Here is a 27,567-nt window from a genome sequence, read left to right as displayed (position 1 = left end):
GTGTTTTATCTAACCAGCAGCCTTATTTGCTAAGGGAGGCTGTTTGTTTGCATTCCCCCAAACTTCAGCATCACGATTGTTTTCCTTCTCTCCCCGTGCCTGCTTCCTGTGCAGCTGAAACAGCTCGGGTAAGTGAAGTCACCAGCAATTGGATCCGGAAGCCTAATGACTTTGGGAAGTTTGGGTTGGTTTACAGACTGCGAGCTCCGAAGAGAGCGGCCAATGAAGGTGCAAAGAGATGGGGTAGGAAATGTCACGGGGGACTAAAAATACACGCGCCTGCTTTGCTGATACGGGTTGGAAACGTTTCCAAACTGATTAAAAAGTTGGCCTGGCAGCCTCTAGTGACTGAGAGGAGGATGATGACTGTGAAGCTGCAGAGATTTGCACAGCGCCCCTTTCAGTTGCTTCTCCTGTGATCACTGCCGACATCCCCTGATTCATTTGGGTCCCTCTCTCCGGCTTCTGCGTGGTCCCTCTGGAGCAGATGCTGGGGACGGGACGAGGGGTGGGGGGGTCACGACTATATTGGGGGGGCAGCACTTCAGGTCTGTAGTAGCCCCCCTCCCCGGTAACTCTTTGCATCCAGACAGTGCAGGCTGGCTGCCTCACTGGAGGACACAGCCCGCCGTGCCTTATTTCACGAGAACAATCCCGAGATGTTCAGGCTTTGCTGTGCTTGTTCCTCAGCCGCCCGAGTGTGTCTCTGCGATGATCCCGTGCCCCCTCGCTACTGTACCTCCCCAGGCGGAGGGGAAATCTGCGCCAAGCGCGCCGTGTTTTCTTAATTTTGTATAATAAAGGATTGTCATTAGGTTTGCGTGTGGCATATGCCATTACCCCCACCGTAAAACTAAAATTAGCAAAATGTCAGGAATGGAAAGATTGATTCACCCAAGATGCAATTATCATTTAAAAAGTGCTTGATTGAGGTGCTGATGTTCCGTGATTTATTCTGCATACCATATACATAATTAAAGTAGTGTAGTGGAGTAATTTATCAATCTAGTTTAGACGAGAGGGGCAAGGAGCGGAGCGGCTGCCGCGGCGGCTGCTCTGTGTTTGTTTTATTAAAACGCTTTCGGGATCTGAGCCCGCCCCCTTTTTGCAAGAGTGAAACTGATTATTTCTCCAGCGCGAGAGGAGAGAGGCATTCGTTTGGGATTGTGGGAGAGAGAGAAAGAGACAGAGAGAAGAAGAGAAGGGAGGCAGAAAAGGACACCTCATCAGGCGTGTAGTTTTGAATCCCTTTCTAGCCTCTTCCTCCCCCTACCCCCCACCCCACCTCCGCGATGTTACAAAGGCTGTGAGCTGCTCTTCTTTTCCCATTCGCCTTCTGTCACTTCCTTCCTGGACGCTTTCAGGACGAGTCCGGTTACTTTTAATCCGGCCAACAGCACGGCCACTTTCTCCTCCACGCTGCGCGCACGCACATACACACACACACACACACACACACATATGCACCCCACACACACACACGCACACGCACCAGACATCTTCTGGCTGCTATTGGATTGCCTTTGAAGGTTGTGTGTGTGGTTCACAAGGAGGCTGCATGTTGAACCAGGTGGTGAACATTTAAAGGCTGGAAGAAGTAAAGGGATTTTTTTTTTCTTTTTCCTGAAAAAGGAAAATATCTCAAGGACTAGTCTGATCATCTAAATGTTTGTGATGTAAGTACATGCGAAATTCAGAATGGCAATACAGTGAGAGTGGGGATTGTGTAAGAGCCCCATATACACATCCTACTGCATTTGGAAGAAGGTTGCAATCAGAGTATGGGGACTGGGAGTAAGGTTGGGTTGTATAGTAGGGTTGGGTTGTATAATTTTTAAATTTTTGATTTCATGATCAGGTGGCTTAAAAGTAACTTTTCAGTGAAATAATATAGTTCAATCCCTAGTTATTCAGATTGCTACAGATTTGTCTGTATCAGTGTCATGAGTGTTTAAAGTTTCATGAAGTTAGTTCACATCATTAGTATGCTTAATAATCGGAAGTGTGTGCAGCTTGTTGGTTTTAATAGTTCAACCAGATGTTATGACCCTTGTAGTACTTGCACCCAGGTTCGTCAAACGGTTCACTGAAGAAAGTTTCAGCTCAGCATAGGAGCAGAGCATTTCTAAACTTATTCTGTGTATGTCAGTGCTCTTTTCACTTTTTGCCTGCAGTTTTGGATGAAGTATACTTGCAAGAGTGTACCTTTGTGCATTTCTCATATGCACACTTAAGTTTGAGATGGAAAAGCTCCTTACATTGTAATGAACCCTTCTGTTTGGGTGTAAGTTTTGATCTTTACATAGACTTCTCAATATTTTTCTAATTGCAGTTAGGGAATCAGTAAGACTGATTACCTGTAGAAAACTGGCTATTTTGCTTTCAGTTAGAGTTACTTTAGGTCTAAGGCAAAGTTGAGTGTAAATAGGGCATTCAGAGTCTCTACTGGTCCATTATATAACTTATACTTTCTATATGATTTATAGACAGCCTGTCAGCTTGAAAAATATAACAATAAAATTGCAGTAATACTTCTATTTCACAAAAAGGGTAAATAACGGGGCAAACCAAAACTTTGTCTTAATGATTTCTATCACATTAGGATCCTGTAATTATCTTTTTCTAAAGGATGTGTTTTATTCTTGTCCTTTGCACATGATGGTCATGATTGGCAAGTACCTGTCTTTTAAAATAAAATACCATGATAAATGCTGTAGGACTCAGACTTATGAAAATTATGCAGAGAAAAGCACTTTGCCTGTTTTTACTCATGAACTGTGGAGAATTTCCCCTATACAAAATGCATTTTCATAGCATATATCTGATGATTAATTTAACGGAGATTGTTTTAGAAGATATTCTAATTTCATAGTTTTTTTTAAAGGCTGTAAAGATCCTCAGCGGATAAATTATGTTAGACAAAAATGTGACTAGGTTTCTTTTTTGCTGGCCCTTTGCAGGCTATTGTGGTTATAGAGTAAAGATGTTTATATGGAGTATAATAACTCTAATCCCTACAGGCTTGGCAGGGCATGGAAATATAACCACCTGTGAACCAGTCTTAACCTCTGTATTACAGACTAATTTCTGGTAAAAACATTTGTGCAATTGGCCACTTCAGAAATTTCTCATTTTTAAAAATGATTTTTGTTAAGTGATAAGAGCATAGTATTGACACAAAAAACACACAGTGTTTCTTACTTTTCACAGCATCTTTTAATCAACATGTAATTGTGATATCACATATGATTTTTTTCCCTATTTCTACTGAATAAGAAATTCATGTTGGGTCTGAATGCTAAGGTCCCTGCTTTCTCTTAACTTCAGTCAAAGGCATTAGAAAATATGACTAAGCAGGCACTTCAGAGTTTGGCCTTAAGTTTCATGTGGCCATAGCCCTACAGTACATCTGGTTTTGTTTTTTAAATCTCACACACTTACATATTCTTGTTAAACTTCATGTGGACAGTATCTGAAGGACAAATCTAAGGCCTGAGCGTACAAGGCATTTGTGCAAGTAGTCCTTACACAAGTCTTGTTGACAAGAGTAGGATTACTTGCGTGAGGATAGACAACTCACGTGGGTATCATTTTGCAGGATCTGGCTCATAGAAGAAGTTATTGACTCAAATATTTGCCTAGCAGGTTCTTAGGTTATGTGTCTTTTAACTTTCCTTATAGATGAGTACAGTTTTAACTTATTATCCAATGTGCTCTTAGCTTTTCTCTCTAGCCTGTTTAACCAAGAAAAAGGCCATTCAAGTTATAAATAATCCTTTTAGCTAGAATAAATGATGAACAGTCTATGAGATACAATCTTTAAAAGTATCTGGATTGTTAATTTAGGAGTACCTTAAAGACAATCAGATAAATACTTTTACTAGTAAGTTGTTTCATGTCATAGTGGTATGAGGATTTTTTTTTTAGCTTTATGTTTTTTTTAGTGTTTGGTGCTACAAATATACTTGCTTCATGAGGCCCCTTTATTTGTGCATATATAAAGTATATTTTCAAAAAAGAAAACTGACGATAAACTAAACAGTTTTGCCTTGTGTGTTAAAAAATTTAGTAACTTATGGATAACCAGAAATTAACCTCTGAAGAGCTTTTTCAAGCTCTCCACTCTTCAGCGCTTTCGAAATGAGTGTTTTAGTGTCCTTCTTTAATGGGCAGAAATAGTTAAATTACTACGTAGAAGTTTAACAACTGAGTAGCAGTTGCAAATTAAATTTTTGCCAGTTTAGATCTTTTTTCTTTTACTCTTTTTTTTTTTTGTAACAGGCTAGTTTTTCTGCAGGTCTGTAAAATAGTTTAGACTATTCATCTCTTAACAATAAACTAAAGAACATTTCTGTACCTCATTTAGCAAAAGGTCTTGATCTCATGTTAGATGCCTGAAGAAATAATCATGTGTTTTATGATTCATAGACACCATTTTTTTACCTGTTGGACATAGAGATAGCCTCTGAATGACATGATAACTTGCCCAAAATTCAAATAATTAATTTTAATGTTATGAGTATAGTGATCATGAAAGTGAAAATATATGACATGTTCTACAATAAAAAACTATTATGCTCACTTTTGCAACATTTATGGTGCGATATTCCTAACTATTTGTGTGATGCATTTCAAACATCTTCAATCCCAATATATTACATGAAAGAGAATTTTCTACATCTCCAGTCTAGGTTCTATGGCAATTTAGAGACAGGTCTATAAAATTAAGGAAAAGCAAACATGACATTGAAAGGGGCTGGAACACTTCATCACCAAGATTTAAATACATTAGATTTATACAGTGTTTGAAAGGGTTAACTATATACCGATGCACCTTATTTCAAAAGTAAACTGGAGACAGAACAACTCTGGTCACCCTACACAGTTGAAGTTATGAGTGAAACATTTAAAGATTTGAAATACATACTTTTTATATTTTATGAATATAGCTGCCTCACTACTCTCAACAGATTTGAGCTAATCTTGTGAGAGCTGATGGTCAGTATGTTACATGTGGACAGGTGATTAAAAGCTAGTGTCTTCAGTACTGTACCTTAATCTCACATTCACATTGACTGCAGTGCAGTAGAGCTTGGCTGTTCACCGGAATCTGTCATCTTTAGGAAATCAAACCAGCTTATAGTGGCGATTCACAAAACCAACAGTGACAACAAAGTCTTATGTGCCTTACAAAAGAAGGATTAGGCAGTTCACATGTCATTTTGATCGGGCAGAGATAAAAGCTGATTGTTGCAGCATGCCAAGGCACACTTCAATTTCAATTGATTATTATATAAGGCTACTATAACTCTGTTGCTAAGTCATTGTTAAATACAATTTGAAGTAGAGAAAATTCAATTTTGAAATGATTGGCTTTATCTGACATGAGAAAAATGATCCACTTGTAGCAACTGCATGTGACTTTAAAAATCACTTCTAATTCAACGTTTTTAATAGGCATAAAATGTAGTGTAGGTTTGAAGCATTTTTTAAATCGGTCTTTGGTTAGATGATACATCCTTCCGCAGCATCTAGATAGTTCTTGAAGCTGCCTGAGACGATACTAAATTCATATAATTTATCCTACTAGGAGCGTATAGGCAGAAGAGGGTTTACAACATAAAGCACCTGCATTCTACTCTTTAGCAAAAATCTATAACACTGAGCAAAAAGTACATTATCTTAATTCAGGAACATTGCATTATATTTTAAAATATAATATACAAATGAACTTTGTGTTGCATCTGTAGACATAATAGTACAGTTAAATTAATTAGCAAATCAAATATTGGCTATTTTTTACTACAGTCGAATTTGTGAAGTGAATATAATTGTTCAGGTATTGCACGTTAAACATATATACTATACTAACATTTGGAAGTGTCAAACTTCCTAGATGACAGTTTGGTAATTTCTTACCCTTTTTTAAAATGAACTTCTTTACCCAACTGATGCCTCCTAGTGTTTTGTACAATAAAACACTAATGAGTCGCCCATAAATGTAAACATTGCCTTGTCATTGCCTTCATGTGATGTGATACATAAAATTAATATTTATGTATTTAATTTTGTGTGTTGTTATAGTCAAGAAATTCCTGTAAATGAGATGTTTCATCTCAGTGGATAGAGTGCATGCATTTACAATTTTATTTTGACCATAGCATTATCTAAGTGTATTTTGGAAAGTTTACAATACACATGCATTGCATTTTCTTTCCCTTTTACTTTTCTTTCTCTTTACTTTCTACATATGTTACATCAACTTTTGCATTTATCATGAAGCTTAGGTTGGGTTTATAAAAAAGAGCTGGTAGAATGGCTTTTCCGATTTAAGGCCTTGAAACTATGCAATATATGTAGCAGCAGATGAGTTTGAAATATCCAGGGGTACCTTACAGCCAAATAAAATTAAAAAAAAAGACTCCTATGAGACATGACATCTCATTTTAAAACCCTACAGCAGCATAAAATACCTATCAAATTTTGTCACACGCTGCAATTTTTCTTTTGTGTTTTGGACCTCTGTAAGCAGAATAACTGTATTAGGCTAATTTTCAGATGTATGGACCAGCTACTCTTCATAGCTTCTATACAAGCTGTAGGTGATTAGAACATTTGAAAATAGTGTGTTTAAATAGAGTATACCGTGGTAGAAACTGAAATGTAGCCTTATTTTCCGTCTTTTTGATATAGCCATGTAACTTGTGAATAGATGAATAAACATTGAATTTTGTTAGATATATCCCATGCAACATTCGAAGAATTGTTTGTTCTGTTTTGTTTTGGAGGGGAAGGTATGGTTTTCAAAAATTTATAAAGCAGCAGTGTTTTGTGACTCCACCAAACTGGTGTAATGAAATATAACTTATTGGGCTGCAACTGTGCATTTGAACTGTCAGGTGCAAGCTCTTAAAAATAGCAAAGAAGCCAGAGTGTAGAGAAGTTGTGCAAAATTTAATATTACAAGACTTTCCGTAAAGTATAAGAATAACTTAATTTTGATATGAGAAATATTACCTGTGATTCTAACACTTTAAGGAGAAGCAATGGACATTTTGTAAGATCCTGGGTCACTATTTAAGTCACAAATCAATATAAAAAGGGGAGAATGAGACTCCTTTCACTTTCACAGATCCACAATTAACCAAAAAACTTGGCAAAAATTAGTAATTTTCACAATGAGAATATAAATGAAATGTATACTTCCATATAAAATATATATTAATAATTAAAGTTAAGATCATGTTCATGTACACAGTTCCCAGTGATATAAATTGCAGTTTAGCTTTAGATCAAGTGCAATCTGTGGTCCTTAGTGTTGTATTCTGCCATCATTCATGTATCCGTTACAGTTTTGGATATTTTAAATTGAAGAGCTAGAACATTGAAATCAGCCACTTAAGACATTCAAGATAGGACAGTATCCCAGCCTGTTACACTTCAGTCAAAAAAGATGGAATTCTTCCATTAGAGCTAGCTACACTCATTTTTTTTCTCTGAAAAGAAAAAGTAAATTGAAAGACAAGTGGAAAGGAGCATGGGGAGGAATTTCGGGGGCAATTCAAATTAAGTTCAAAACGGGCCTTGCTGTATGAAACATATTTAGATTGCAGAATAAAGTCCTAGGGGAAATTATAGAAGCCATTTCACTTAAGTTATTTAACACTGGATGGGAGTATGAATCTGCTGTGTAGAAACAGGCCTGTTTTGGAGGAAGGATGCTCTGGTGGACTCAACCAGTCAGTTTTTCGTAACTGTCCTGTATGACAGCCCTCTATATGTCCTCTGCAGTGACATGCTGAGAACCTAGGCATCAGCTGGTTTTGGGATGAGTATCTCGGCCTTATGCCTCAATACTAGTGGGACTTATCAGGTGTGTTGCTAAATCAAAAAGAGTTTCAAAGATATTGGCCCAGTAGAGCAACTTGGTGGAGGTTGCTATTTGGTGGGTAAATTAGGTTAGCCATGAAGCAATTCCAAGGATTGCGCCTAAGGTTGCATAGTAGGGATACAGTTACCAATCCCCTCTTCACAGGTCCATTAAGAGTGCCCAAGTCAATTGACGATCTAGTCCTACAGGTTTTTCTGATTAACTTCTTTGATTGTATGATATATAAAGCAAAGTTCATCACAGTCATGGTTTTTAACATATATGATAGCCCTGGAGCCCCCAAGTGTTATGTACATATCTAATACCATGAACCAGATGCATACTGTTAGGTAAATCCAATTAGAAATAGCACTATTTGTTTTTATAAGCATAGAATACATGACATTTGTGGAACTCATGCTCTGGTTAAATTTGCAGTATTTACTTTTAAACAGTCAGTCAATAGCAGTAACAAAATCTGTACAAAGGACAAGGAGGGTGATTGTGAAATTTCTTAGAAAACGTACAGAGTGAATTCAATGTAGCATGTTTCCTGGGTAAAACCGTACTTTTTAATGTAAAATTAAAATGTTATGTAGTCTTTATTGATTTTAATTCCTAATCAGATGTCTTACTCTTACTAAACACATAGCACATTATTTTGTATATATAAAATAGTAGCATATTTTGATCTAAATTACTGTAAGCATAGAAATTAAAATGTTCCAGATTTTTTTTCCTATGGTGTAAAAACGCTTTTCACTTATCTCATTTTTTTTACTGGAGCTGAGATGAAGTTTGTCCTCTTTTGTGGAAAAGCTGTCCCTGAGCCAGTTGGTTACAAGAAGTCCATAGGAAACCAAGGCCAACCATATTGAGCAGTGATCCTCAACTAGGGCACCTTGGCATTGGAATGCTGTGAGATCCTTTTAAGGGTATTGCAGGGGTAGGGGGTGCTGCACAATATTAGAGCTGTTAGATGTGCAAACACCTACACGTGATTCAAAAGGGAAACCAGAGATTTTAAATAGGAATCCACAGTGTCATTCTGACTTAGTATGGTCTTTCTGAGTTCTTTGGAACAAAATTGCTCTGTTATTTTTCCATAGTGAAAAAACTGACTTAAAGCTAAGAGCTGACATTTTCAGAGGGGTGCCTTAAGTCTAAAAAGGTTGAGAACCACTGATGTACAGGTTCTGGGCTTCTGCTGCAGTATCAGCCTAGGAATTTCTCTGTTCCTGGCAGTGCAGTTCCATAGTCTGGATGCCAGGAACTCCCCCAGAAACTACTGTGGCTGGACGGACCCCGGGAAGTCTGTAAAAAGTCAGTACAGCTTAGGTATATTAGGCTTAGTGGATGAAGTATATCCTGTTTGTTCTTCCACAGGCCTGCCCCACTTCATCCCTATGTCCTGAATATAACTTAGAGCTGAGCTGGATCCAAGCAAGGAGGAAACAATATGGAATTGATGGAATAATATACAATAATAATATGGAACATTTTATTAATTTAAGGCGCAGGCAGACGAGCAGCTCCCTGTTGTAATTTATGTCACTTTGCAGGAAACGCCATGAGTTACAATGATGCCCCCAGACCCAACCCATGTCCACTGTTGGGTCCTGGGAGTTGTGAGATCGAGCTGCTGTTTAGAGCAGCTGTGAACCTGCAGCCACTTTCCCCTAGCAACATCCCTCCCCACTCCCAGCCTCCGTGATGTTTTTAGAATGGGTGGGGAGAAAAGGAGCAGAAGCAGCTTGTTCTGGGGGTTTCCCAGCCAGCGCTGGAGGGTGGCATGGGCGGATTGGAGCCCCCAACCTCAAGTGAGGGGGTGGGGCCCCAGTCTACCCATCTTAAACTGCAGCATCAGCTGAAAAAGACCCAAATCGAACTCTGTCTGCTCCCTTCCCCAACTTGCATTCTGAAGGCAGCTCCAGGAGCAAGGCTGAGCTGTGTCAGTCCAACTCTGCTTGTGGCACACGCAGGCACAAGTAACTGAAGGCGTTCATTTTGGAGAGTCTTCATACGAACCCTCATGCAATGCAGAGTGTTATGGCTGTAGAGTGTTTTCAAGGGCCAGATTGGGCAAAAATTGTCACTTCTGTCTGAGCCGATCTTTGAAGCAGTTCTTGCTAAGATCCAGTTTTGTCTTTTCAGTATCCTGATAGAGTCGTTTTCTTCTATTTTGTTCTTGTACATAAGATGGACTGCCATAATGGAAATTAGGAGACTTATAGCCCCACCATAACATAAGTGCTAAACTGCACACATACCCAAACTTCTCCTACACAGCATATTTTATGTTTGAATACTGGGTAGGAGATTGCAACCTTGCAGTGGCTTACAAGAGGTACAATCTCATCCAAAACACACACACAAATTCCAGAGGTCTGATATATGACCCTCAATGTTAATGAGGTCCTTCAGACTAGTAGACTCATTTAAAACTAAATAGAATGAAAAAGTGTTTTATTAAAGTACTTAAGAGCAAGCATTTTTTAATTCTGAACTCTAGGGCTGTTGGATAACTGGTAATATTGTTAAAAGGACTGCAACATTAGGAATTGAAAATAATTTAAAAAATATTTTTAAAGAAATGTAATAATGCAAAAATAAAGCTTGGAGATTTTTTTCTTTTTAAAGAAAGAGATTGAATGATTGACTTCAGCTTTAGTTGCAGCAGAACTACTTCAGGATAATATAGATGGAGACTGGGAATATAAGGTAAATATTCGGCTGGAAAAAGCCTGCATTGACATAACTATCTAGAGGTGCTCCACCTTCCAAAACCTTGTGACTGGGATGAGTGGTGCACAGTTGAGCTATCTGATGGATCCAGTGTGGGGTTAGGGCAGGGGGTCAGGTACGTTCCAGTACACAGATACACCCCATGCACTGGATTTAGCCACAGAGCACCCAGCATGGCAGCACAAGCTGGTGTATGAGCCATATCTTCCAGACCCGGGTTTCCCGCCAGTCTGGAAATTTGGCAGTCAGGTAGCAGTGACAACATTAATTGCCACAGCTCTAGAAGCTGTAGCAATCAATGCTGGCACCACTCCAATACTGCCAATTTTCCAGACCAGAGGCCCCATGGGCCAGAGGTTAAGCACCATTGATCTAGAGTTGTACCAGCCCTGGATCTGGTTCTCACACTTTTTTTACAGTGGTTTTAACAGTAATGATGGTTGTTTGTTTTCAGGTATGCTATGTTTTGAATACCAAGATCTGACATGGCTAAATGAGAGTTTTAATGTATCCGCAAAGGCTGGATTTAGTACCTGGGGGTGCCTATACACATACATCGGAGCTGCTCCCATGAGCTGTAATTATACCACATTGGAACCAACTTGATTAATTGAGTCCCCAGCAGACTCCAGCGTCACGTGTATCAGTGTCCCTGTGCTGAAAAATGGTGGCAAGGGTGCTTTAACTAAAGCTTATTCAATGAGCTTCATCACCATATTTCAGCATGGGGACCCTGATACATGTGATGCTCTGGGAGCTTTAATTAGAGAGGCTCTAACAGCACTCTAATTAATGCGCCACCTCCTCCTCCCCCACCCTTCTGCCTCCCAGAGCACGTCTGTAATTGCCCTGAGATACTGTCATAAACAACACTTTGTCTCCAATAGTTACTTCAGCATTAAGCTCAGATATTACAGTCTTTGGGGGGTTGTACACAACACAGGGGTCTAATTCTCCCTAAATTGAAATAGTGGTTTTTAAAAACACTGCTTCAGTTTAGGGCAGAGTAAACCCCCATGTCATGTACACCCATGTTGAAACCCAATCTTTACCTGCTTCTCCAGCAGCAGGGAGGGGAGGGTAAGCTGCTGGCAGGCAGAGTGGTCCCTGAGCTGCAGGGGGGGTGGGGGGCAGAAGGAGGAGGGCTGGTGCTTCCCTCCATGGCAGTGGTGGGCCCTCCTCACCCCTCCCAGCAGTACCCGCCTGCAGGCACCTGGCTCGGGCAGTCCTGGGGGACACTGCAGCCGTGAAGGGAAGCACCAGGCCTCCGTGCAGCTCAGGCAGGCAGGCTCCAGGGGGGAAAAAAAAAAATCAGGCTCGCTGCTTTTTTTATTTTTTCTTCTGTGGAATCTCCTTTCCTGGGGGGCTTCTGCTGAGCTGCCTGCATGATCTGCCTGGCAGCTCCTGAGCCGCAAGGAGCGTGGTGCTTCCCTCCATGGCTGTAGGATAGGAAACTAAAACTCCTTGGAGGTGTTTTACTTTGCAGTGTCCCAAAGTAATTTGCTGAGTCCCAAAGTCATTTAAGGTACATTACACCCCCAAATGTGCTATAGCAGCTGGAATTAATGCACAATATGCCACGGAATGTATAAACAGCAATGCCATTAAAGCGGTCCAAAAGGCACTTAATCTGCTTTAGATCTGCTTTAAAGTGTCATCTACAAATGCCCTTTGTTGATGTAGAGCTGCTCATTTTCTAGGCTACCTTACTAATTATTACTACTTCTTTGAAAATTCACTTTAAAAAAAAAAGTGTCTTGGGAAATATTCAGTGATAGTGGGCCTGATAAAAACCCCTAATATTGAGAGAGCGCATTAGAAACAAAATTATTATTTTCGTGGATTTTTTTAATGGAGTTTGCATAGAGTCTTCAGTCTTATACTCTGCTTCTGGTACTCTGGAAAAGGAACCTTATGCATTGATCTTATTTGGATTTCTTGTGCAATATTCAGTATTCACAAAGTGCATGTCTGTCCTAACACTGCCCTATGTCACTGAACTACAAAGCACAATGTGATACAGCAGAGAAGCACAACATGGAAGTAATATTCTCTGGTCTCTTTAGAAGAATAGAACTTGTCATTTATCTGGTCTCGCCTTAGCTGATTGTGCCTACTGTGTTTTAGGTGAGTGGTGATTTTAATAAGCTAACTAGCACTGCAAGTCACTGAATATTGCCCAAACTGTTACTTTTGTGCTGTATCACGTTTTGTTATGTATGATTAGGGTGAGACCATTTAGTTCTATGACTGTCAAAAATAGGACCTGAAATAGTGCCTTTCAAGATTGCTGAGGAAAAGTAATTTTAATATTGAGGACATTGGGAACTGTTGCAACATTCCTGCTGACTGTAATCCAGTAGTGCTTGGAAAGGGGAAGATGTTCAGCTGGGCCAGAAGGTTGTTTTTAATTTAAATATGATCTTGCAGTGTTGGGCTGTCAATTTTTCCATGTTCATATTTCAAGTAAGATCTTTCAAACTCAGCCTACTAGAGATTGTTTGTATGCAATGAAAGAAAATGTAGTATGTTATTCTTATATGCTATTCCAGACCCTAATCTTAGATGTTAAACAAATAGCTGTTATTGTACATATTCACAGAGTGGTAGGTATTTTGAGTGATGTTCTGATACAAACTAGATATCTGAGGGTACATCTACATATGCTATTAGCATGCAGTAGTAAACTCAGGCACATATTGTGTTGGAGTTTATTGCTTCTGGGCATGCCGTTTCAACATGCACCCAGGACCATGGCATGTTGAGCTGGGTTAGAGAAGCTCTGCCTGGCAGGGGGCCCCAGAAGTCAGCTTATCAGCCTAGGACTGCTCCAGCCCAGCTCGGCGTGCTGCAGAGGGGTTGGCTGGGGCATAAAGGTACTTCAGTATGTGGCTAACCGGCAGGCAGCTCCTGCACTGAAGCACCCTCATGCCTCAGCCAGCCAGGTCAGTGTCTACACATGTGTTGCTGCGGAGTTAATTAGTGTCCTGTGGCCTAACAGAGCTGCACGTGTAGATGTAAGATGTTTACTTGGACCTACTTAGTCTATTAAACGTCTCATGTAGACATGGTAAGAGTGAATTATTCTTCTGCTGCAAATGTTAAACAAAAATTAAATTATGAAATGCAATCTACACTTTAAATTGGGTTATGTTTTGTGACAAAATCAGAATTTCTATAAGAAATTATTTTTAAGGGCCAACTGCAACCCAGTCCTACTGAATTCAAAAACAGTTGAAGATAGAGATCTATGAATTGGATACGTCTCTTTTCAGTTTCTGAATCTTCATACTTCAGAGAAAAATGCAATTTTAAAATGCAGAAATCTTTTACACTTTCCATATAAATTCAATAAGTAACGTTTTGAAAAATATACAGATACAAATAAAAAATAATTTCTTAATTATTTAATTAGTACTCAACACTAACAGGCCATATTGATTACTGTTGCCTTGTTATAGCTTTTTCTGGAATTAAGAAATACCATAGTATATCTAGCAGACCATGAATTTTAGGGTTAGAACTTAAAAACCCATATTGATGCTCAGATACCCTCCCCATGAGTGTGTTATAAATGATTAATAAATATAAGTAGTTTGAGACAGGAAGTGCTTCTTAACTGCAGGAGAAAATGACTTAAGGTACTGTGAATATTAAACATTCTTCTGTTCAAAATGTGATAACAAATAACTGAAAAATAGCTGCTACATGCTTGATTTCAGTCCTCCTTAGTGGAGACTTGGGTGGTCCTATTGGAAAGACCTGTGGCCTAGCAAGCATGCCTCTTCAGCCAGTTTCTGGGACAGTTAATATTACGGTGCTATATAAATATGGGTGTAAATCCAAACCCGACTTCCTGTCTGGATTAGTGTGCTTCAATAAATGAGAAATAATAAATCCACATAAAAAAAATTGTGCAGATATACATTCTTGACCAGTATTTTGTTAAGAACTACTTGATTTCAAAAAAAAATATTGGACAAGAAAATTGCATTGCTTTTGTGAGTGTTTATTTATAGTGTAAAAATTCTGTCCCATTTCACAAATAGAAAGCAAACTCACATTTAGAAATACCAATATATTTATTTAGAAGTATGTTACAGGTCTTCAGTCGATATACATTTGTTTTGACTATTGACCTGATCTAGCCTGTGATGACCTGAATTTGGAATATTTCCAAATTCAGTAGATACCACAGGAATGGAATATTTCAGAAGAAGATCTCCCCTACATTCTCTGCCATATGCCAATTATGGTATCAGAGACTATGGTATCTGTTTCTATTGCCAATAAGTGGTCATACATTCAAAGCAGTTTTAGGTAGTTTACTAAAACCTCATCCCATGTTTGTTTGTTTGTTTGTTTGTTTTGGGGGGTTGTTGCTAAGATTGTGTTATTCATACTTCTCAAAATGGGACAGAACTTCATGGTACAGTCAAAGTAAGCTACATTAGATTACACGTATGGTTATCTTACCCAGTTGTTAATTGTATTAAAATATGTATGACCTTTTTACATATTAAGATTTACCATGATATTTCATAATTACACTTTGTTAAATGTGTTTCATAAATTCATTTTGCTCTCGAGATTCTGAAATATATATAAAATAGCAGGCAGTAACTGCATATGGAATGGCTACCCCACCACAGCAGAGGCTGAAATTGTGTCCTCTGAGGTCCTCATGAAGTTTCTAGATGCCTGAAAGAGCCAATTTTTGCAAGCAATCAAGAGGGAGCCACAGTATTAAATTACGTTCATTGTACCTAGAATGATAGAGTTTCATTTTTGGAAATTCAGACAAAGTCCTAAATCTATTCTTGAAAATGGGCCCCTGTTGGTTGATTCCTTTTCTATTTAATCTTCCTACTTAAAGAGCTTCAAAGCCAGCTTCTACTTGTATACTGTGCATAAGCATCTGCTATTATTTCTAGTGGAAGCCCTGGTTACACCCAGAAAGTGCAGAATTGGTTACACTGGAAAGCAGGGCCACAAGAATCCCAATAACTTCAGATACAGCTTGGAAACTGATATCAATGCTGTCTTTGTCAATTACATACCATTTCTTGGTAGACAAGTTATTTACATATTCCGTTTAAAACTATACGAAAACAACATTAATTTTACATGATTAAGCACATCGTTAGGATTGCAACTGAGTAAGTCCTTCCAGAGGCATTGTGATGGTAACCCTGTGAGATCTCCAGGCCTGAATCCATGTTTCAACCCTTGCCCTAGACAGACAACAAGAGCTTTGTAAAACAATCAATTCAGATGCCAGACTTAAATGTAACTGGTTAAGTCAGTTGAAACTGTCTTCACTGGTTTTGTAACACTAAACTGATGTCATGGTTTTTAATATTCACTTAAAGTCTTTGACTGAGAGCGTAATACAGCACAGGAGGGCTGGTCCATTGTTTAGGATGCTAGCCAGGGATTTGGGTTGATGTTGGTTTAATTTCCTGGTCCACCAAAACGTTTCTGTATGACTTGGGGAAGAGTATTTTGTTGGGGGTACCAATTTCCCTTCTGTAAAATGAAGATAATCATATTTCCCTACTTCAGAGGGGCACTGCTCAAGTGCTATAGGAAAAGAGCTTGTATAAATGTAGGTAGAAGATAAGACAATGTTGAGAATGAATTAGTTTCTTTTAGAAAATTGCAATATTAAGTAAAGCATACAGTCCACATAAGACACTTGGATAAAACCAGTCTTGTTAAAGAGTATTTTAATTAAAGTTGAGAACTTTCTGTTTCTATTTTTCTTCTGCTTCTTCTTTAGTTGTGCCAAGGTATCCATGTGTGTTTCTTCCACTGTCATCTGGCTCATTCCCAGCAGATGCACACAATCTGTTTTGCTGTCAGTAACAGAGTTCAGTTTATGGAGAGAATGTGACAGAACATGCCGCTATAGCTACTTATACTGGATTCTCTTTCCTAAGGAGTAACTGAGAATCTACGGATTCTTTATTTTTATTGTACTGTCATAAAGCTTCATCTTGTCTGGCTCATATTGGGAGCAGTGCAGGGCCACAATGTCCTAGTGGGAAATGAGGAACACAGAACATCTACTGCTATTTGATGCACCTCTTTCAGGATAGTTCTTATGCTGTTCCGTGGGCTGATGCGGATGAAGCATGGCCATGATCATCACCCCCTTTGTATACTCCTAAGGTTGCACAGAGGGGACCCATCTACACATTCTATTAATTCACAGCTATAAACTCTGGTGCTTATTGCACCAGACATTATTGCTCCCAGGCACGCCATTTGAATCTGCGCCCGGGACCACGGCACATTGAGAGCAGCCCTAGCTGGCAGGAGGTCCCAGGGGTCAGCCTGCCAGCCTGGGGCTGCTTCTGCCTGACTCAGCGTGCTGTGGAGGGACTGACTGGGGCACAAGAATGCTCCAATGTGGGGATAGCCAGCAGGCAGCTCCCACACTGAAGCACCCTCATGCCCCAGCCAGCCTAACCGTGTGCTGCTGTGGAGTAAAAGCAGGGTAGTACTTGTATTTACAAATAAATAAATACAAGTACTACGCTGCGGCCAAATAAGCATAGACACAGATGTTTACTGCGGAGCTAATTTGTCTACTCTGCAGTAAATGTCTCGTGTAGATACACCCAGGGAGTAGTGGTAGCTGGAATAAAGTGACTGCAATTCTGACATGTATTGTGTGGGTAGAAAAAATATTTCCTTGCAGTATTCCCATCCCCCTGCAAACTTGTCAAATGCATCAATTCATATACATATATCTAAGACAGTTCAGTAGACCATAAATGTGTGTCATAAATATTTATTTATTTTTTGTCTGTTAATTCTGTTTTTTCTTAAGTGGAAGTATTAGACTGAAGCATGAAAGTTGACATAAGAAAACTTAATTAACCCTTCTTTAGAATGTGTAATGGTTGCTGGGTAAATGCATATCTCAACACATTTTAAAGACACATTCCTTTTAACAGTTTCTAATATCTCCATCAAACAAATCTATAATTTATAGTATCTGTGCTTCCTAAGCAGATTGTCAGAGATCCTTTTAGTATGTTAATCGATTCTCATGCATTATTTTAAAGAGTGGTTTTTTTGAAATGTTAGTATACCTTCAGTTTGCTTAAATCCTTCTTAGTTTGTGAATTATGAACTTGCTGATAACTGCTAAAGACATTAATCACCATTACATTCAAGAGAAGATAATTAAACAAACCTCCTGGATTCTAGTCATTCTGGCTACCAGAAGGCTATAAATGGAAAAAAAATGCTATGATATTCCATTTACAAAGAAACTTTTACTCATAAGTCCTTATACTGTTGTTTGCCAGTACTCACATTTTTAGCAATGTCACCCATCACTTAAGAATTTGAATTCCTTACATCAAATACAATATAAATTCAAAATTTACAATTATATTGACATAAAGGATGGTGTATGTAAAATTTGCATGACTTACTCTTAAAGTGTACAATATGTCCACTACAATACTCAACAGATATACAACCTGAAGTTGAGCAAATTCAGGCTTCGGAAATGCTAGAAAAATCTTTTTAAAGATTACTATTTTGTTGTACTGTGTGTCTGCATAGAGGTGCTAACTATGATTTATGCCAGTTGTGTAAATCTGTGTATAAATACCTAAGTAGAGATGGCCTCCACCCTAAAATAGTCTAAGACACATGAGCATAGAGCAGGAGAGAAAAAAAGAAGTCCAGATGGTAAATGAAGATACTCTTATTAAAATGGCTCATCATTGGTCCTAGTATTTAATAGTAGGAACCAGCAACAGACCATAACTTCTTCAACAGCTCATAGAGACAATCTCTCAGGCCTCCCTTAGGCTAGGAATTTAAGCTGTGCAGTTTTAAGATTCCTATATCTGTGTGTGCAACTTTATAGAATTAATTCAGACAACACCTGCAGACAGGTAACCAGAGAAGAACAAGGCATAGTGTTGCATTCTTCTAGTGCCTTGCCCAATTTAATATGAATCAACAACTACATTTGCAGATACTTGCAGGCAGAAGTGTGAGTAAAGCACATTTTTTGTCATCTAGCCTTCTGATTATGAAGACATGAATTATTGTTGTGAAGTCCACACTGGACAGGAAAAAATGTTAATATTATAATGGATAAGCACACTAGATGTTTATTACAGAATATAATTTCTTTTACATGTTAAAAGTTCTACATAATCCTATTATTCTTATTTTTAATGATTAAACATATCTTAGAATTGCCCTTTGTTCAGTGTAGTTGATTTTACTTGGTTTATTTGATAACTACAAAATTAATTCTTCAACAGTGGAAATCTCCATTAATTCCCCAAATCAAAGACTGATTTTAATGAGCTTAGTGACTTGGCTGTATTTGAAGTAGCTGCACATATTTAATTTAGGTAAATATATATCTTTAAAGAAATGTGATCACTATTTATAGATGGTTTTTTTTAAAAAAAAATACTATTTTTTTGTTGCAAGGATATTTATGAAATTAAAACTCAAAATTCTCATGCCATAATGCTAACCATCACAGTATAACTCTGCAAACAAGTTCAGATTTTATATTCTTGACAAGGTTATTCTGTCAGATCAAATCCAGCAAGAATGTTAGTTACCACAAATTATTTATCTGCTCCTATTTATCCAGGCATTTAGAGAAGTATTCTCCCAGTGGTGTCAGAGATTCAGCTGCCACTTGTTATTGGTTTGGCCTTTATGAAATGAGTTGGAATATTTAGTTCTTAGTGGACAATTGCCTGGATTGGAACGAGTGCCACCACAGTTGGCATCCTTTAAGGAAATTTCAGGAAAGAATCCAAACCCTTAATAAAAGGCCATTATCTCTCCATTCGTCTATTTTGATTTCTTTCAACCTTTCTCTTTCATCTTTGGCAACCTGGTTAAGCAATATTGTACAATATTAAAGCAGCAGTACAGGTGGTGACAGTATCCTTTCCCCCCTACTATAGTAACATACATGAGAACATAATTTTGTCCATATTTCTCACGCACTCTTTCCCAAATGTTTTGGAACAAAGATGAGCTTTGTAAAAGCCTGGAAACCTAGTAAATTCATACAAAATAAGTTCCAAAGCTGAGGACACCTGAAGGAGAAGGCCTAGCCAGGAGCTTCCTCCTATCTAAACCAGGCAGCCTCAAGCTGAATCACCCCTGGTGATCTCAACCATGGAAATATTTCAAAGGAGAAGACTGAGGAAACTTGTACTGAAGCTTTACTGTGTTGTAGTTAGTTTGCATATATGTTCTCAATAACAGTCCACAGAGGAAGGATGATCAGGTGGTTTCAGATATCTGAGATTAGTTCCTAATTCTACCACAGTCTGCCTATGTGACCCTGTCACTTGGTTTTTTCTCTCCTTAGGTTCTGCAACTGGGAAAAAGGAGATACTTTCTATCACAGTCATGGTGTAGAGATTAATTCATTAAAGACTGTGAGCCTTGCAGCTGTTATAGTAATGAGGGACATATAAAATCTGTGAAAGGAAGAAATGGGATACTCCAGGGTATCCAAAGTTTATATACTGTATTGTTCTATTTTCAGTCTACCTTTTTCTTCTTTAAAGAAAGCATAAAAATCACACTTTATTTGTGGGATTGACCTACAATCAGGCCCCCAACAATCTTTTGTACTTGCAGTATTTGTGTGCATGCAATAAAAACACCGTATCAGAATTGCTTTAGTGCAATTTTAATTTTAGTATTTTTGTTAGTTACCCCTTCTTTTTTATTTCTCCTGTGGGATTTCATAAGAAGAACAATATTTCAAGGCTTTTATCTATGGTTATCAGCCTGTATTAATGAAAGGGCTATTTTCAATTGAATATAAAAATGTGGGGTCAACTTATATGCAGGTCAAAATGTAATCAGAACAATGCACTAGATTCATGCAATATTTTCTTAATATATTTTTAAATCAAGACCAGACACAACTATTATTTGTCTCTCATGCTTCTGTGCAGATAAGTATAACTTCAGGACAGCTGAAAAGATGTACAAAAAATACTAGATTTTTTATGATTATGCTTTAGAATGCAAAAGGAAAAGCAACACTAGAAATAAATTTTCTTGGTGTCCTCAGGATATGAACAGTGTGGGCATTTCCACTTAAAAATACTTTTCAATGTCTTGCCAATGGCCTCAATTTCCGATGTGGAGGGACCACCCTCCTTAGTGGTGAGATGCAATTCTTTCTTTGCTAGCTTAGTCATGAGGTAAACTGTCTTAAAATATTTATTATTCATGGGATGGGGCCTATCAAAGGAACTTGTGACTCCTATAGTTTGAACTTTTAAGGCTAGTCGAGCATCTACTAAAGCTCTTTTTTTTTAATTGAAAACGCTCATAACCTTTTTTCTCTCTCTACATCAACATGCCTTGTTCACCAAGAAGAATGCTGGAGTGGAAGCTGGTTCTCTGCCTATTAATAGCACAGAGGTTTTTTCCCTGGTTATATACAGTCTTAGATCCATCAATACAACTTGTATAGATCCCAGTGAAAGCTGCATCTATGAGAATGGTGTAATTCATGGTCCCAAAATTGTTCATTTTGGTCCTGGATATTTTAATCAGTAATCAATAAAGTGAGATTCCCCCCCTATCTTATAAATGTTCTTCTTGGATTTCATTTTTTGTTACCAATTATGGACAGACTTACAGGCAGAGTTTTAATTATTGTTTTAGGGTTATGACATTCTGGAAAATATAAGATTTTTATTTTGGAGATATACATGCAATATTATTCAGAAAATATTAGCAGTATCAAAATCGATACTGAGCAAAGCAGGCCTATAGTAGTAAAAGTTCTAAGGTGGCTCAACAATAGTGTGTAGCTTGGTGTCTGATTTCTTGTTAACACTTCAGAAATTAGCAGTCTTTTTAAAGTTTTGAAATAAGATGTCTCACTGCTTGTTTTAACTTGTGATCTCAGCTAAGCAAAAAAAAATGTGATATTAGAATAGGCAAGTACATTTGATATCTTCAAAGTCTCAGAAATCCATTTTCAATTATGTGAAAATGTAACTGCTAAAATGTGTCATGAAACATAACCAAATTGAAAAAATAACATACAGTACACTGAAAAATGCAGCTCTCTTTATATGGATGGGTCCTAATAAATAGAAAGGGCCCCTTTGGTTTAGTAATATAATTCTTTTAAAAAATAGTTTGTATCATAGTTAACCATATGAACTGTAATTCATAAAACAGTCTGCATCATAGAGTTTTCTGAAAAAAGCAATGTCAGTTAAATTAGAGGCCTGATCCTGAAAACAGTTAGGACTTGTGTAATTTGACTCAAATGAGTAAAAGATAATCCCAGCTAAAACTGAATTTAGACAAGATATGCTTATGTGGGCAATGAACATGCTAAATTGTCCCAGTCTGAGAAATCCAGGTTCTCTGCTAGATTAGGTTGATAATGACTTGGGAGAATTGTGAGAATACTACAAGGTCAGGGACATTTGTGCTATGGCCCCCTTAAGTTTTTTTGCTATCTGAAATTCTGTCAACTCCGGAAGATCCCAGTCCTGGGTCAAAAGGCTCACTGAATATGTTCACTGGATTTCTGATAAGGTTTAACTTTCTCTGCAAATAAAGAGGATAACATGGAATGCCTAATTCCAGACAACTTCCTCCCAAAAAATGTGCCCAGCTATATAGTGCAAAAAGTCCACCGACTTCTGCAGGCCCACAGAAAGGAGCCTACATTTCATTTGGACCAAGCCCCATGCTTAGGTAACTTTCATAAAATGGTAACTTTTACGCACAAAGAAAAACTTATAAATTAGCTTATTTGAGGCCAATTTTAGCTTGGTAGGTTACAGAAGGAATTATTTAGGCAGTTGTATCTTGGACAGTCTTGAAATGAAAAGCACATAACTGGGGAATCAGAGGACATGAGTTCTATTCCAGGTTTTTATCTGTAGACTTTCCATATACTGTAACTTGGTTAAGTCTTTTGATCTCTTTAAAACAGGGGATATGGATAAACATATATGTTAGCCACGTTTACAAGGTAGAAGCTGCTGCTGCTGGGAAGTAGGCCTCAGCTGTTACACTGTAACTGTCACACATACATGATCCTGTAGCAAAACAAGCTAGTTATCTCACCCTAGCTTGGACCTTGAATGAAGCAGGGTTAAAGTTGGACAAGTTTTGCTACGCTTGTATTGCTGTAGAATCATGCAGATGTAACAGTTACATCATATCAGCTTATATCAGTAATCTTTGATATCAACAAAAGTGTTGTCTTTCTAGATATAGAGATAATACTTCCCCAAGCTCTATGAAACTTAATTCATTAGTATAGCTCATATGCAAAAAGCTACAAGAGTGCAAAAATATTATTTACATGTATTACTTTATATTCAATAATTATTTTCTAAGAAATAATGAAAAAACTGGAATAGTTTGAGAATTCTAGCTGTTAATGTGTTTAGATATTGATTGTTTGGGGCACACTTTCTACAAACTGACTGACTTTGCATCTCTGCCTATAGTTTGCAGAAATCAAGGGACTATCATTCATCCCACTCCATTCCAAATTTTTCCTGCAGTCCGTAGGGCCACTCATTCAAACCACAGACATGCAAGCAGTTGTTTTTAATAATTATGTTACTCAGAATTGCCAAACCAAGTATATGTCATATAAATTGCTATTTTAAGGAAGTCATTTATTGTTCGTTATGGAGACAATAAATTCAAATACTGTAAGTCACTGATAATGTGAGTTATTTAAACATTTTCAGGATCTGCCTCTCATTTTGTATCATGCATTATAAACTTCATATAATAAATGTATTATTTATCTTAATTCAGTTGGGTAAATGGTAAAACCATTTTTAATCATCAAGAGAAATGTAAGGCTTTACTATTAACAATGTAACACAAGATTAGAACTAGCCTTTATATTCTATGTAAGCACTACTTATGGTACATTTTGCATTATATTGTCCAGCTAAACATGTGTTTGTCCATGTGTGAGGAAATCAGATCATTTATATTATCAAATGCCAAACCTCATGCCTGAATTAGCCAACTATTTTGTTGTGCTGAATGTCAGATTTATGATAACAGTATTTTATGGAGCTTCAGAGCAATGCTGAAGTTCAAGGTTAGCTTGGCAGACAGAAGAGTCACATCACATAGTTTATGTGCTTACAACGGGTATTGTAGGAACGCTAAGTCTCAGAGACAGCGACAGAACACTGATGATATGCAACTGGATATCTCTTGCCTCATGGATTCTACAAGTACAGTCTCTGATGAAGTGCTTAGACTACATTGCCAGCTGCCTTTTCCTCTACTCAGAGAGAAAAAAAAGTTTTTTTTTCCTGGTGATAGAGGTTACCTTTATGGGGATGTTTTCTCTTCATGCATGTCTCTGCTTTCTGCAGAGATTCTTCACAGGTAGTGAATTGGGTTAAGAATCTCTGGTGTCTTGTGTAAATCTGTGCACTAAATGAGATTGAAATGTGTCTTTTTGTTGGCAGTTTGTGCAGATTGCACCCTTATCTGTCCTTTGATGACCTCAAAGAGCAACACATGCCCTCTCGATGAGGAGGATTATTGCAATAACCTCCTAGAAAGGCTCCCAGCAGCACAGCTCTGTCACTTGAATCCTATTTAGAATGCAGCAGCACATTTGTCTTGTGTAAATATGACTGTCCTGTCTTGACCCTGATTCATTTACTTCGACTGTTGGGAAGAAGCAGTTTGATTTTAAGTTTGCTGCCGTGGTCATTAAAACCCTTAATGGCATAAATCCTTTTAGGATGCACATCAACCTGACAGATATCACCATTTATACAATTTTTAGGAATCTCATCCTCGTTTCCTCACTTAACTTGTTATGTCTCTCACTATGGTGGACCTTACACTGGGGAACCACTTCATGAAATTCCTCTCAGACCACATGTCCCTCCATAAAAAATAAAAAGAAATCTTAAGTATATTTTCATGAAAATGTTTTTCAGCTTGATCCTTATTACCTCCAGATTTATTACCTTCATTCTCGATAATATTTTTGAACATAGAAGAAGGAAGATTGTTCTTATTTAGTTCACTTGTATCTTAGACTTGTTTTCATTTTAAATTGCAACCTAAGCATCTTGGTAGTGCAAAGAGAGGACTTTAAAAATAAAATCATTATTATTAGTTATTTAAAATGGCATACTAATTACAAGTTTCATATTTCATAATAATTAGAAAAGCCAGATGCTGCTGACCTTTTGCATGTGAGCACCCCAAATGAAATCAATAGGTTTACTGGTAAGCCATGCAGACGTTACTTACTTTGGAACAGCATAAGTAAATTAACATAATAATACCAATAATAATACCTAGGAAAAGCACCTTATAACTTAACTCCAGTGTTGGGATTTATTGCTTTTCTTTAGAAGGGCAAGTCCTGGGACTTGTGCTGAATGAAGTGAGTTTGAAATACAGTTGCTCTGCTACTGGTATACCAAGGCTGTTACTGTCACTGTAACTCCTGCACCTGTGAATAAGCACCAGTGCTACTCCCACTCCTTGCCTTGCCTCTGCCCCTTAAATTAGCAGTTTTTATGGATGCCCTTAGAGTAGTGCTTTCAGGGACAACAGTAGTACAGATAACCCAATTTCCTCTCTTCCTTCTGAGCTGTGTAAATGCTGACTGTTCCATTTTAGTTGTGGCTGTGCTCAACCGCCATGGGGTCCTAATCTGTCCATCATTTCACAGAATTCACTAGCACCTGAATTGTCTGTGTGCAGTGAATACTTGGGTCTTAATCAGAATGGTCTGGGGTCAGTGCTTGAAGGCAACACTTTTCAGAGATGACAGAGAAATTCACCTTTTGGTGACTTAGTAGATACAATTCCAGATGCTTCAGTCGTGTGCAAAGGACACTGTGTTGCACCTGGTGCTATTCTTTGAAAGAGACTAAGGGCCAAGTCCCATTTCACATCCAAGCACCTAAGGTGCTAACCTAGCAGTTGATGTTAAACTTTGGCAGTTAGGTGGTTCTGAGCTTCTATTTCCACCTGTGGCAGAATAGGTTTTTCCAGATACATATTCACGTACTAGAATTAAAGTAAAGGAGAATGGAGACCACTTCTTTCCCATCTCATAGCCCTGTAGTTTAAAAATTGAGGTATTTGTCCTGTCAACTCACCAGGTAGGTAGGTGCCTAGAACCTGGATCTCCTATTCCTTAGACAGGTAAAGCTTTGAACTGGCATCTCTGCAACTAAAAAAAGGATTGCAAACTCGCGTGCCCCAGTGAGGTAAAAGCTGTCCTAAAAGGCATCGTAGATTCTAGTTCTAGTCCCTAAAGTCTGTTCTGCACATTGTACTTAATATCTATTGGTTTAAATCAGTAAGTAGTAGTGGAACAGCTTCCACCCTGAGAGGAGGGACCAACGGCAAAACTCAGTTTTCCTCCCTTTTAGGTCAGCATCTCACACTCTGAACCACTATAGCTCTACCTTCTGGCACACCTCTTTCCTTGTGTGGAGGCCTCGGAAGGCCAGGTTTATTAGAAGAGCTGGAGAATGCTCTCCTACTTTAGTGGGAAGTGGGAGATGTAGGTTCACATCCCCTTTGGGTGAGGGAAGTGCCTATCACCTGGGCCTCCCACCCCTTTGGCAACTGCCCTAACCACTAGGTTATTGCATAGAAGGTGGAAGGACTGTCCCTCCCATGTCAAGCACTCACTAATCATGATCATTTTGTGACTGAACTTTTGGACTTACATGGCTTACATGCTATTTATTATAGCATCATGAAACTGTTCATCAGAGAAACACTTTTTTAAAGCATGTTTTATAAATTAGTTATTTAAAGAAAAAAGGAGGAAATGGAGGAAGTTCACATGGATACCTGAAGCTGCACCGCACTATATTTAGAGCTTTCTAAATGTAGAATTAATATAGTCTTCTCCTCTGGCCAGGTCAGCTGTTGTAGATAATATTTTTTAGATTTGTTATTGTATTATTTATGTAATGTTCTAATGGATTACAGTAAGTGAGAAAACCAGAGGACACTTACCTAAAACCATCCTTGATGCAATTCCTGTGAAATTGCAGCATCACATTAAGGATGGATTTGAGCCATTATTTTCATATTAAACTGAGAATTTCTAATGTCCTATTCTCTTGGTTGTCCTCAGGGTAGTATATTCCTAATCTTTAGACCTTAAACAAGGATCCAACAAAAATGTGGTACCCTTTTAAATAGCCCTGGCTTATAGGAGTAAATTTTACTGTAGCATCCTGGAATATCACTTATTCTTTTGCTTTATGATTTATTCTCCCTAGATACAAAAGAAGATGTAAAGGAGATGTGTTAATCTATTTTTATTCAAAGTACAGAAATAGCTCTGCTACAATTTGGGGACTGAATAACTAATATGAACATGCTACTTATTATTACTCATGCCCTATCTTATGTTCACAGTGAAGAATATTGGTAAATTAAAGTAACAAATCTGCCTCAGAACTTCAGAAGCATTGCTGCATATGAAATTTTCCTGTCACAAACTGTTTTTCCAAAGAAGTGCAGAAAAACAAAGCACAGGTTTCATTAAAAAAAAGAGATTGTGTGTTTCAGCACAATGTATGCAAATATATACCTGAAAAAATCTTGACAATGAATTGACTCAGAATTATCCATAAGCATTACAAAGATTTCCCCCCTTGATTGAATACTTAGGACACAATTCTTTAGGGAGTTATGCCCTACATATGTCTGAATTTATACAAGTAAAATAGAAGTGTGTCAGAATGCAACTCCTCTAAATTGTGGAAAATTGTTATTCATTCACCTGAATCACTTAGCATGCAATTAGTAATTGGACATTATGCAATGGGGAAAAGTAAATGAAGGTAGCTTTAGCATGTATATCAGGCACTTAAAGTACATGGCTGATAACCCAGGGCGACCCTGACCTTGGCAGC

The 27,567-nt window shown here is 38.0% G+C and overlaps 1 protein-coding gene across 11 annotated transcripts in view; it reads left to right on the top strand.

Moving 5' to 3' along the window:
• MEF2C (myocyte enhancer factor 2C) overlaps positions 1-27,567 on the top strand; it is a 171,536-nt gene that overhangs the window by 19,334 nt on the left and 124,635 nt on the right. The window contains exon 1 of one of the 11 annotated variants that reach the window (XM_090038230.1): positions 220-243. The exons of 9 other annotated variants lie outside the window; for them this stretch is intronic. The gene's annotated coding sequence lies outside the window, so the exon portion shown is untranslated. Of the gene's footprint in view, positions 1-219; positions 244-1,224; positions 1,677-27,567 lie in introns of those variants that run through there. One more of the 11 variants, XM_090038228.1, reaches the window with a different exon arrangement.

This window comes from Crocodylus siamensis, chromosome 3 (assembly GCF_052110815.1).
Source record: "Crocodylus siamensis isolate JL-2025a chromosome 3, ASM5211081v1, whole genome shotgun sequence".
Lineage (NCBI taxonomy): Eukaryota > Metazoa > Chordata > Crocodylia > Crocodylidae > Crocodylus > Crocodylus siamensis.
Note: the sequence above shows the minus strand (reverse complement) of the source record. Positions and strands in the feature narration are given on the sequence as shown.